Source organism: Phodopus roborovskii, unplaced genomic scaffold, assembly GCF_943737965.1.
Source record: "Phodopus roborovskii unplaced genomic scaffold, PHOROB, whole genome shotgun sequence".
Taxonomy (NCBI): Eukaryota; Metazoa; Chordata; class Mammalia; order Rodentia; family Cricetidae; genus Phodopus; species Phodopus roborovskii.
Window position 1 is genome coordinate 35,656,830 of NW_026126525.1, and position 13,001 is coordinate 35,669,830.

Genomic DNA, 13,001 nt, shown 5'->3' on the forward strand with positions numbered 1-13,001 from the left:
AATAGTAAATTTGTTGGTTTTTATGAGCACCTTCTGAATGGACAGAACAGCAAGAATGACTATTGTTTAAGGTCTTTAACGTCTTATTTTCACCTCAAATAAAAACCATCAATCAACTTTACTTTTTTGTATAATAAATATTTTTAATATAGAAACAGTATATAACTCGTAATGCAAGTTTTCATCACTCATATTTGAATAAAAGCACAGGATGGAAAACATGACTTTTATGCATTCTAAAAGCATCCAAATGGTTCCTTTCATCACCTTTTTTCTGAGATGACAGTATCTCATTTTTTTCAAAATACTTTTGTTCAAAAGATTATTAATGATAAATACACACAAGAAGCTAGGAAATTTTGTTTATGTGCCACCATGCACATGTGGTATTGAGGATCAAAGCAAGGCTTTGCACATACGAGGTTAAGCACTCTACCTAGCTGAGATACATTACCAGCCCATAAATAATATATTTGTTGTTATGACTATGAGTGTTATGCGTATATAAATGCCTGTGCACCACTTGCTTGTCTGGTGCTCATGGAGGTCAAGGAGCCATTGGAGCCAGGTGGTGGTGGCGCACACCTTTAATTCCAGTACTCCGGAGTTAGACAGGCAGATCTCTGAGAGTTCATGGCCAGCCTGGTCAACAGAGTGAGTTCTGAGACAGCCAAGGCTACTCAGAGAAACCCTGTCTTGGTAAGGGTGGGGAGGGGGATATGAGGCCATTAGATCCCCTGGAACTGGAGTTACAATGTGAGACATCATGTACGTGCTAGGAATTGAAACTAGGTCCTCTGGAAAAGTAGTAAGTGCTTTTAACTACTAAGCTATGTATCTGGCCCAATTATTATATTTTTAAAAAGTAAAATATTTCAAGTATACCTTACTTGCACTTATTCTAAAATGATAATATAGACATGGTAGCGCATGTCTATAATCTTAAGTGTTAAAAACACAGAAGTATAAGGATCACTTCAAGTTCAGGGGTAGCCTAGTCTAGCTACACATGAAGTTCCAATCCAGAGGAACTTCATAGACAGATCGTATTAAAAGAGGGTTGGGATATGCTGCTACAGAGATAGATAACTCAGTGGTTAAGAACACAGTTCCCAGCATCCACAGGGTGTCTCTCTACTCTTAACTCCAGTTCCAAGAGACAACACTACCAGCCATGCAGGTGGTTCACAAACATACCTGCAGGCAAAGCACTCATACACATAAAATATAAACAAGATGTGATGGTGCTTGCCTTGAATCCCAGCACATGGGAAATAGGCAGGCAGATCTCTGAGTTCAAGTTCCAGATCAGCCAGAGGTACACAGAGAAACCCTCCCTCAAATAATAAAATAAAAGGATGGAAGAAGGGAGAGACAGAGACAACTATATAGGCATGATAGAAAGAACACAGGTCTATGAATGAAGCTGAGTGAGAATTCTGAGGGCTTGTAAGAAAGACTCTGTTCCTCTAATACACAAATTAGAATGTGCCTTTGTGCCCCTCCTAGGTGTAGTAAATAAGAATGGATTTACTTCAGATTACCCATAAAGTTACTATTATTATTCAGATGATGTTTCCAAGCAGGGGCTGTCTTAGTGACCTCATACAGATTGAACTAAAGCGAACTCTGCTCACATGACCTTGCTTAACCCTACAAATACATTCAGAATATAAACTGTCTGGTGTCCTGAATAAAGTTGGCTATTGCATGAAACTTTAGTCTACCCAAGGTTCACTCCACCAACTAGAGCAGTAACACTCTTCCACTGAGTTGCATCCCTCCAGCACTGGTATAAAGAATTTATTCATTTAAACTGGGCATTAGTAACAAATGCCTTTAATCCCAGCACTTGGAGGCAGAAGCTGATCTATAAAGGAAGCAAGGGCTGTTACACAGAGAAACTCTGTCTTGAAGAACCAAACAAAATAAAATAAAGAAATTATTATTTTAAGTCAGGCATGGTAGTTCAAATTTATAATCCAAAGCACTTGGGAAGCTGACAGAAGAGTGTTCTAGTGAACTCGAGACCACACTGAGCTAGACAGTGAATTCTATGCCAGTCTCAGCTGTATAATGAGAATCTGTCTGAGAGGAAGAGAAAGTACACCAGCAAACTGAGGGAAGAAAAGAATTTGATTCTCCACAGTTGTTTGAAATGAAGGATTTTTAAAGCTTAGGAGCTACCATTTGTTAAGTTCTCAGTACCCATGGCTTCTCCCAACAAGTCTCACCCTGTCCCCTACCCTAAACCTCTTCCTCCCAGGAGCTGGGTTTCACTTCGTCTCCCAGACCCTCTCTTCGCTATATAACTGAGATATTTTGGCTGTGTGCCCTTTTGTTTCTTGACTCCTGGCTGCCTCTGCTCCTGGATCTCTTGGTCTGCTTGCCCTTCCTTCTCTTCCTCTCTCACCAACCCCTTTCATCTGCTGGTTCAATCTGCTTATCATGTTCAGTCCGAACCCTTCCAGATCCATCATATCTACAATAAACCCTCTCTCCTCAACCGAACCTTGGAGCAGACATGTCCTCCTTTTTTCATTCATTATTTTCTCAAAATTTAATAAACAATTCCACAGCCCACATTGTTTACCTCTCACTTATTACTAAATGATTTAGGAATAAGCCAAGAATTTGGAATAAGCCAATAACTTTTTTGTTTGTTTTGGGTTTTGGTGATGTGGATCAAGCCCACAGTGTTATGGACATGGTAACAGAATTTCTATCCATTACATCTATAGTCCCTAAACAGACTATTTTATTCTGAAACATGTAATGTCCCCAAAGAAAAGTTGACATGAAAACTAAGGGAGTAAGACATAATAGGAAAGTGAGGACAGGCAAGCACATTATTAAGAACAAGTTGTGCCGGGCAGTGGTGGCACATAAGAGGCAGGCAGACCTCTGTGAAGTCAGCCTGGTCTACAAAGAGAGTTCCAGGACAGCCAGGGCTTGTTACACAGAGAAACCCTGTCTCGAAAAACCATAGATAGATAGATAGATAGATAGATAGACAGACAGACAGACAGACAGACAGACAAAAGAGACTGGCAACATGGCTCAGAGATTTAAGACACTTGGTGATTTTGCAGGTGACCCAGGTTTGGTTCCCAACACCCACAGGGTGGTTGTTGTAACTCCAGTTCCAGAGGATTGGTGCATATACATCCATGCAGGCAAAGACTCCTACTTTTTTTTTTTTTTTTTTTTTTTTTTTTTCTTCTTCTTTTCAAGATAGGGTTTCTCTGTAGCTTTGGAGCCTGTCCTGGAACTAGCTCTTGTAGACCAGGCTGGTCTCGAACTCACAAAGATCCGCCTGCCTCTACCTTACTGCTGGAACTAAGGCGTGAGCCACCACCACATAAATATTTAAAAAAAAAAAAAAAAAATTTAAAACGCAAAAGCAAGTACTATGGTGAAATATACCAACATTAAAAAATTTACTGCCCCATTTAACCCAGCATTCCCATTCCTACAGAACAGCTAGAATATCATTCGTTGCAAGTATTTTTAAGCTGTAATAATTATGCAAATCACAGCAGAAAGAGTAACATCGAACAGACAATAATACTGTGGAATAATCTCTTTGTAATCTATGAAGATTTGTCACTGTGACTGGTTTAAAAAATAAGATGACTGACCAACAGCTGAACAGAAGGTTAGGTAGGAGAGCCAAGCTGGGAATGCTGGGAAGCAAATGGGCAGAATAAGGAGACACTAGCCAGATGGAGAATGGCTCAGACACACAAAATGGGATAGAGGTAAAGGCCACCAGCCTCTGGGCAGAACACAGATTAATAGAAATGGGTTAAGTTGTAGGAGTTCCAGGACAGCCTCCAAACACAGAGAAACCCTGTCTTGAAAAACAAACCAACAAAAAGTTGTAGGAGCTATTGGCGGAGAGTTTATTAAGTAATAATAAGTCTTCATGTATTTATTTGTTGAGTTGCTAGCAAAACAGAAACTTCCGATTATACAATAATCTAAAAATCCAACAACTGAAGGTTAGCTTCAAGGATCATCATATACAAAGGAATAAACCAACAGAGGCACTAGAATAAAAGTAAACAGGAAGGAGACAGCTCAGTCAGTAAAGCACTTGCCTTGGAAACTCAAGGACTTCAAACAAATAAATGTGATAATGATGGACATAATGAATGTCACAATTAATCCCTGGGGAGGCAGAGATGGGTAGATCCCTGAATTTCAGGCTTCCAGCCTAGGCCGCTTGCCAATTTCTTACCCAATGGTAGACCTTGTCTCCAAAATAAATAAATAAAAACTCAAAGACTGATGGTACCTAAAATTGTCCCCTCAGTTCCATTTGTGCAAATGCATGTACACACACATACACACACACACACACACACACACAATCTCTCTAGCACACCTGCGTGTATATGGCTGTATTTTCTGTTTTATCATAAAAAATGTTTGGAATTCATCATTCATACTAGAAGACATGAGCACAGGAATGGGCATATAGCATATATAAAAGCCTATGGCTCAATCCTCAGGACCAAGGGGGAAAAAAAGCAACAGCAAAAAGCTGAACAAACAAACCAACAGCTCAATTACAGAGCACACTGCTCTCTCTCAAACTGGAAAGGCAGAAAAATATAGATCACAAAATACCAGGGCAGAATCTCATGAGGTTGTCTGTGGGAACTCACACCACGTTATACCTCTACAGTGATGGATGCATTACTATAGGCATAAGTGAGCACAAGTATAAGCAATTAAAAATTCCTAGGAAGTTCCCAAGTTACCTATTTTTCCTCGAAGACTGGTCCTCTAAAGGACATATAAGAACTCTAGCAGGGGAAGAGAAAGGTGGCTATATTATAAGTCCACAGTATTCTGTCCTAAACAAGACCCATCATCAAGAAAAACCACCCTGATCGAATTAGTGAGAACTTGTGTCAAAATACAAGGTAAAAGAGGGCTGGGAATGGATGTAGCTCTGTGGCACAACACTTGTCTAGCATGGGAGAAGCCCTATGTTCACTCTCCAGGACTACCAAATAAAAGAGTGATAGTGTCATCAGAAACAATCTTGAACAGCAGTTCTCAACCTGTGGGTTGCAACCCCTTTGGGGGTCAAGCAACCCTTTCACAGGGGCCATATATCAGACATCCTGTATATCAGATATTTACATTATGATTCGTAACAGTAGCAAAATTACAGTTATAAAGTAGGAAGTAAAGTAATTTTATGGTTGGTGATCACCACAATATGAGGAACTGTATTAAAGGGTCATAGCATCGGGAAGGTTGAGAACCACTGATCTAGTGGATGAAAACTGTATATAGCATACTTTCATAAGATATTTTTGTACATAAGAATTTTTTTAAATTTTATTTTGTATGTATGAGTTAATGTCCTGTGCCTGCAGAGATCAGAAGAGGGCATCAGATCCTTTGGAAGTGGATAGCTGTAAGCCACCACACAGATCCTGGGAATCAAACCCAGATCCTTGGCACAGCTAACAACGCCCTTAACCACTGAGACATCTCTCCAGCACCATGTGTACATTTTATACATTCTCACAAAAAGCACACAGACAGGACTGTGTTTCTGACAAATATTTATTAAATACAAAGCCTCATTCTTCTACTGTTTGTTGTTTTTCCAGACAGGACTTCTCTGTATAGAACTCACTCTGTAGACCAGTCTGGCCTTGGGCTGGAGAGATGGCTTAGCTGTTAAAGGCTAGGCTCACAACCAAAAATATAAGACCAGGCTGGCCTGAAACTCAGATTAGTCTGTCTTTACCTCCAGAATGCTGGGATTAAAAGAGTAAACCACCACTGCCGGATTTCAAACCCTCATTCTTATGATAATCTCCTTTATTTTTGTCAACAAAAATTATACCTTCCCCCAAATTATTCCACTGTTCCCAGATTCCCATTTGCCTTGAATTAACTTCACTGTCTTTAGCACTGCAAACCCACCATATGACTTCATCCCAACATAAACATTCTGATCACTTTTTTTCTCATCACTTCTAAATATCCTCACTTTTCTCCTTGGTTCAGATTCTAGGGACATTTGTTATTAACACTCTCTTACAAAATACTCTTAACAAATCTGATGTTTCCTTTCATGGTACTCATTGAAAACCCCTAAGCTAGTTAAATTCATTTCCCAATTAACTAAAAACAAAAACTTTTCCTCTCCCCCCCAAGGCACCACAACTACTGTTAATTGGTCTGTTAAAGTGCAGACTGAAAATCCCAAATGAAACTTAACACTGTTCTATATGTCTCTGTTTCTATTAAAAATTAATCTTCCCACATTATCATGAATACCACCATACCCCTGTTCGTTTTCAAAGACTCTGAAAGTTCCCTAGCAATCTTGTTAAGAAAAAAATTCTAAATACTCTCTAGCATAATCAAATTCTCCCACTCACCATTATCTGCCAGAGTTCTTTTCAAAGCTCTCTCAAACCTAACTTTCCCAATTCTGCATGGCCTCTCTTCTCAACTCTCCTGTTAAGCTACACTCCTAATGCCACTTTCTCACCTCATCTTTCAGCAACCCATTCCAATCAGACTTCTATCTTCTCTTCACCTTTCCAATAAAAAACTCAAGCAAGGACACCAATGGTTAATTATGCTGCAAATTCAATGGTTATTTTCCTCTCAGCAGGCCAATTTCTTCCTACATAACACCCTTTTCTTGGCTTTAGTGACACCACGAACTTTTGCTTTTCTTACTTAACACAAGTATTAACTCACTCTATCCTCTGTTAGTTTTCCTCAATTTCAATTATGTGCTGAAAACAAAGACCAGGACGTCATCCTAAAAACCTGTATTTTAGGCAATTTCACACTAAGGTTCCCCAGTTAAGGCTTTAAATATATCACCTATTTTCCTTGCCTATGTCAAATCTCTTCTCCAGATTTTGCCTCCAGACTCATAAATTCAACTGCTTGCTTGCTATTTCCATCAACATAAACCTAAAAAGGATATAGCAAAATTCTTGCTCTTTGCCATCTCACTTATCTCAAAAATTAGCAACTTCACTAATTATTAAAACCAAAGACTTGGGTATTTTTCTAACCCATCAGATTTTGTTATCTGTACCTTTGAAGCATATCCCAGCACTACTATTCTTCAGCTCCCTAACTCTAACCCAATTTACTATCATCTCTTTTCCAAGTAACCTAGACATTTTCCAAAATGATAGTTTTGAGTTTTCCAACCCTTTCTCCATAGCAAGTAATGACTTTCCTTTCTCAACTGGATAGGGCGGCATAAACCTGTGGTAACAACACTTGAGACAGGTAGGAAGATCTGCAATTCAAGGCCAGCCTAGTCTACACAGCAAGACCTGATTCAAGAAACAGACAACCTTTGGTAATGGATTAGTGTTTATCCCTAGTAGACGAATGAACTTTGGGAGCCCATCCACATAGAGGGATACTCTTTCAGCCTAGACACATGGAGGAGGGCCTGGGCCCTGCTCCAAATGATATGACAGACTATGAAGACTCCCCATGGAAAACCTCACCCTCCCTGGGGAGCAGAAAGGGGATGGGATGGGGGGTGGGTGGGGGGAACAGGTGGGGACAGGAAGGTTCAGGAACTGGAATGACATGTAAAACAAGCTTGTTTCAAATTTAAATAAAAAAAATTATTAAAAAAAACATAACTTCTTTCCTTTTTCACTAACGAAACAGTGGCTTTAACTGGGAATCAATGTGTCCCATCAAAATACATTTTAGAACATTTTTATTTTTCTGTGCATTGGGTGGGGATCATGTGGAGATAAGAAGACAATTTGTAGTAGGTGGTCCCCTTCCACCATGTGAATCTCAGAGATCAAATTCAGGTTATTAGGCTTGGCAGCAAGTACCTTTCTTTACCTGATGTAACATTTCACCAGCCCTAAACTACATTTCTTAATTTTCTTTAATTCAGTGGTAAGAACTTTTAGAAAGTAAAAACAGAAGTTATTGAAAATAACCTCTGAGAAAGCTGTTTGAGGGAAGCAAGCTCAGCTGTCTTACATCTTTCCCTGATTAACTTCAAACATCTTCTCTGGACAACCACTTTGAGAATTTAAAAACAAAAAGTACATCTTTAAGGACTGTTAGCTGGGCATGATGGTGTCTTTCTGTAATCCCAGCACTCAACAGGCTAAGATAGAAAGGTCAAGGTTAAAGACAGTTTGGAAGAAATAGGAAAGCCACACATGTAGCTGTATCCTACTCACAAATCTAAAAGATTTTTAATCTGTATATAATGCTAAAACTACCTGGAACACCTCCTTCAGACTTCCACTGCTTGTCTAAATTATTGACTACTATCTTGTTTCTTGTTATATCCAGAAACTCAAACCTCTGTGAACAATGGTTCTCAATCAATAAATATTTACATTATGATTCTTAACAGTAGCAGAATTAGTTATGAAGTAGCAACAGAATAATTTTATAGTGGGGATCACCACAACATGAGGGACTGACTGGATTAAAGGGCCACAGCAATAGGAAGGTTGAGAACCCCGATCTAGATCCTTTTTCCTCAAATACCACTCCCATTCCCCTCCCCAAACTTTGTCTTTTCCTTTAAACCCTCCAATGGTTTCCACACTCTCTTAAAACATTTGAAGTGGTCTGGATCCTACCACCCTTTCCAAGCTCATCTTTCATCCTTGCACACAAACCCCTAGCTTTGAGTACTCCTTTGGGTACTGACCTTAACAGTGTCAAGTCCAAGGGCTATGTAGTAAGACTACCCAATGCCTATCCACTGCTAATGTCTCAAAACATTTAAAAGGGGGAGGGAAAAGCCAGATATGGTGGTGGCCTTTAATACCACAGCACTTGGGAGACAAGAGGCAGGTGGATCTGAGTTCAAGGTCAGCCTGGTCTATAGAAGGGCTACCCTGTCTTGAAATAAAAGAAGACAGGGTGGTGCTCAGCACTTGGAAGGTAGAAGGAGAAACTCAAGGTTATCCTCAGCTACACAGTAAAGTCAAGGCTGGCCCAGGATATAAGACCTAGTCTTAAAACAAAAGGTAGATGTAGATGAGAGACAAAAAGAAAAAGGAAGCATCTCTGTGGTGGAATTACAGATAACCTTTACTATCTATCTAAAGCAAACCCTGTAACTTTTACATTTATAAACACTAAGTAATTAAACTGGGCAAGGTGAGCCCATGCTTTTAATATCAGGATACAGAGGCAGGCAGATCTGTTTACAGTCTGGTTTACGTAGCAAGTTCCAGACCAGCCAGGGATACATAATGAGACTCTGTCTCAAAAGGGAGAGGTGGGGAAAGGAAGAAAAGGAAAAGCAAGGTAACTAAGTGGATTTTTTCCATCTTTAGTTATGATTATCAACTTTCTATACACAGATAGCTAATCCTTCTAACATATAACTAAGTTTATTCAAATTACCCTCCAAGTATGGCAGTGTAAAGGTTATCCCCAAGGAACTCTCTCTCTGAGCTTAAATTTAATTACTCAACCACACACTTCCCTTAAGCTATACACACACATTTAAAATTAGCTCCAAATTAGGCCAAAATCTACTCTGTAGAGCAGTGACAACTTCTATTAACCACCTAAGCAGCAGTCGATAAATATCTGCTGAATAAATGAAAAAAAACTTAAGAAGATAAACAAAAGAACCCACCGGGATACAGATGATGTCATACATACTACAAAGATGCCCCTTGAGATCTTCAAAGGGGAAAACAACAAGATAAAGCCAAAATAGCTTCCTTTTGACCATCTTGCTTCCTAATTTTTGATCTGGACATTCATTTTCTAAATAGAGAATTCAACTAAATCAGTAGCCCATATATGGAATAGATGTGCAACTTGACCTGGAAAATATCTAACAATTTTACACTTCCCCTAGTCTCAGAAGCAGTACAAAATGTATTACTTTCATGAGGGTAGGGATAAACTCCCTCAAAAGCTTTAAATTTATTCAGGAATATAAATGTCTCCTACTTACTACAATGTGCTTGAACAGTGGAGAATGGAATATCAATAAGCTAGGTCTTCACAATTTTTTGTTTCATTTTGGTTTTTGAAACAGGGTTTCTCTGTGTAGCCAAGGCTCTCCGACATCTCTATAGACCAGGCTGGCTTCAAACTCAGATAGCCACCTGCTTCTGACTCCCTAAGTACTGGGACTAAAGTTGATCATCAGCACACCTGACATTATCTCTTATTTCTTTTGGGGCACATGGAGGATAGTGCAGCTCCTCAAAAAGTAAACATCTTAAGACAAAAAGTATGACCAAATCCAGAGACATAAAAAAAAAAAAAAAAGAAGAAGAAGAAAAAGAAGCCTGACAGGTGGGTCATGGTCCATACACCTTTAATCTCAACACCCCAGAAAGAGACAGGCAGAGAGTTCAAGACCTGTCCTATACAGTGAGTTCCATGCCAACCAGGAATACACAGTATACCTTACATGGGGATGAAGACTGACGTGCACAATCACCTAGGGCTAGAGATATAACTTAGTACTACAGAATACACCAGACATACATAAGGCATTATGTTTGCATGGAAGCAGAGATGTCTTAGGGGAGCACTTAGGTTAATATTGAAACCAGGAATGGACAGCATAAACCCATAACCCCAGCATTCAAAAGGCCGAGTTTAAGTTATAAGCCTTTTCTCATTCAAAAGGATGTATGAATGAAAACTGTTGTGGAATATTTTATACTGTGTGAAAATATACTGCTATGATTGGTGTAATAAAAAGCTGAACGGCCAGTAGTTAGGCAGGGGATATAGGTGGGATTTTCAGGAACAGAGAGGACTATGGGAAGGAGAGAGGCAGAGTTGCCAGCCAGATGAGGAAGCAGCAAGGGAAGTATGGCGAGATGAGGTAAGGAGCCACTTAACAGAACAGATTTTAAAAATACAGGTTAATTTAAGATGTAAGAACTAGTTAGGGCCAGGTGATGGTGGCACACACCTTTAATCCCAGCACTTAGAAGGCAGAGGCAGACAGATCTCGGAGTTCCAGGCTACCCAAGTCTCAGAGAATTGGGGGGGGGGGGGGGGGCACTACTTTTTTTTTTTAAATCACAGGAGGGTTAAGATGCAGCTCAGCTGGTAGAACATTTGCCAAGCATAACAAAATCCTAGGCAGAAGGATTAAAATTCAAGGTCACCTTCAGCTACAGATCAAGTTTGAGGCCAGCCTATGATACAAGAGACCCTGCCTCAAGAATGAGTGAAGAAGGGGGACACAAAAGCAAAGTGCACCTATCAAAGATCTGAAGTGGTAACACTGTACAATATCAAGCTATTACATTCTAGGGACCTACAAGATCCTTAAGAGAATGTTTAGGGAGTTTTCTAGAAGTCTACCAAAAACAGACATAGTAAGTACAATTAATAATGTATTGAGTGCATTAATGAAGTCTGACAGTGACATTAGAGAATAGGAGTAAATTGAGGATTCAAGAAAGACTTATCAAGTGGCAATTTAGTCAGGCATGGTGACACACATAACCTATAATTATAGTGCCTGGAAAATGGAAGCTAGAGGATCAGGAGATTCAATACCAACCTTGGCTATACAGCAAATTCAAGGTCAGCAAATTCTACATGAGACCCAATCTTCAAAAAAAGAGGTAGCAATTATTTTAGGATAAATAAGTTTCATTCATTTCTTTTTGTGAACCATAATTTCATTTTCTTGTTCAGACAGGTTTTTTGTTTTTGTTTTTCTTTTTCTCTTTTTAGTTTTCTGAAACAGGATTTCTCTGTATTGCTTTGGAGCCTGTCCTGGAACTTAATCTGTAAACCAGGCTGGCCTCGGAACTCACAGAGATCCACCTGCCTCTGCCTCTCGAGTGCTGGGATCAAAGGCATGTGCCACCAACACCTGGCTCCAATAGGTCTTAATCTCTTAGTTCTGATGATTTCTTCTTGCCACATCCCAACCTTTTGGGTGCTGGAATTATATGCATATGCCCCATACTTAGTCTCAAGTTACAGAACAAAGGACTGCCAGGCCGCCGTGGTGGCCAATGCCTTTAATCCCAGCATTTGGGAGGGGAGGAAGTGTCTACAAGTTAGAAACCAGCCTGATCTACATTGTGAGCTCCAGGACAACCAGGGCTATGCAGAGAGACCGTTTCAACAAAAAGCAAAGGATTGGAGTCAGGAAGATGGATCTGCAGGTAAAGCAAAGACTGGCAAACTGAGCTCCATCCCACTAATCCACATGGTGGGAAAAGAGCCAAATCCTCTGATCATCAACACACACACACACACACACACACACACACACACACACACACACACACACCACTTTTAAATAAGGAAAGGGGCTAGAGAGTTGTCTCAGTGGTTAACCCATATGAAAGTAGAGAACTGACTACCACAAGTTGTTCTCCAACCACACCACATCTGCTATGAAGTACACAGAAACACACTAATAAACGTGAAGGGTGGGGGATGGACCCAAAGGCTTGGTCCAGATCCTACAGCTCAATTAAACAGCAAGCAGTTCAGTACTATTCAAGCTTTGAAACACAAAGTCTGAAGTTTATACAATGATAAAAGTGTAACCCTGGGCCCTGAAAGTAAAGAGGTCAAGAAAGCTATAAGGCTTATGACTATGAAATAGGCAGCTAACCTTGAAGTCACAGAAATCCAAATCCACCTGCTTCTGTTTCTCAAAAGCTAGGATTTTAAATGCACGCACCACCACCACCCCTGCCTTTTTTATTTTTAATTACATATACAAGTGTGTGTCTTTGTGGCCCATGTGAGTGAAGTGTCTAGTGGTACTCTGGAACTGGAGTTAGAGGAAGTTATAAGCAGCCCAAAGTGGGTGCTAGACCCATGCTGGGAAATCTGCAAAAGCTGTAACTACTCTTAACAGCTGAGCTATAACACAAGCCCCTACCTTGTTTGTGTGTCTGTGTAATCTATATGGAATTAACAATATCAGGTATGTTCCTCTACGGACCTCTACTTAAGTTTTTTATATTTATTTGTTCATTTAT

At 39.8% G+C, this 13,001-nt stretch overlaps 1 protein-coding gene across 1 annotated transcript in view; it reads right to left on the bottom strand.

Moving 5' to 3' along the window:
- Ube2k (ubiquitin conjugating enzyme E2 K) overlaps nt 1-13,001 on the bottom strand; it is a 48,319-nt gene that overhangs the window by 26,085 nt on the left and 9,233 nt on the right. The window lies entirely within an intron of this gene.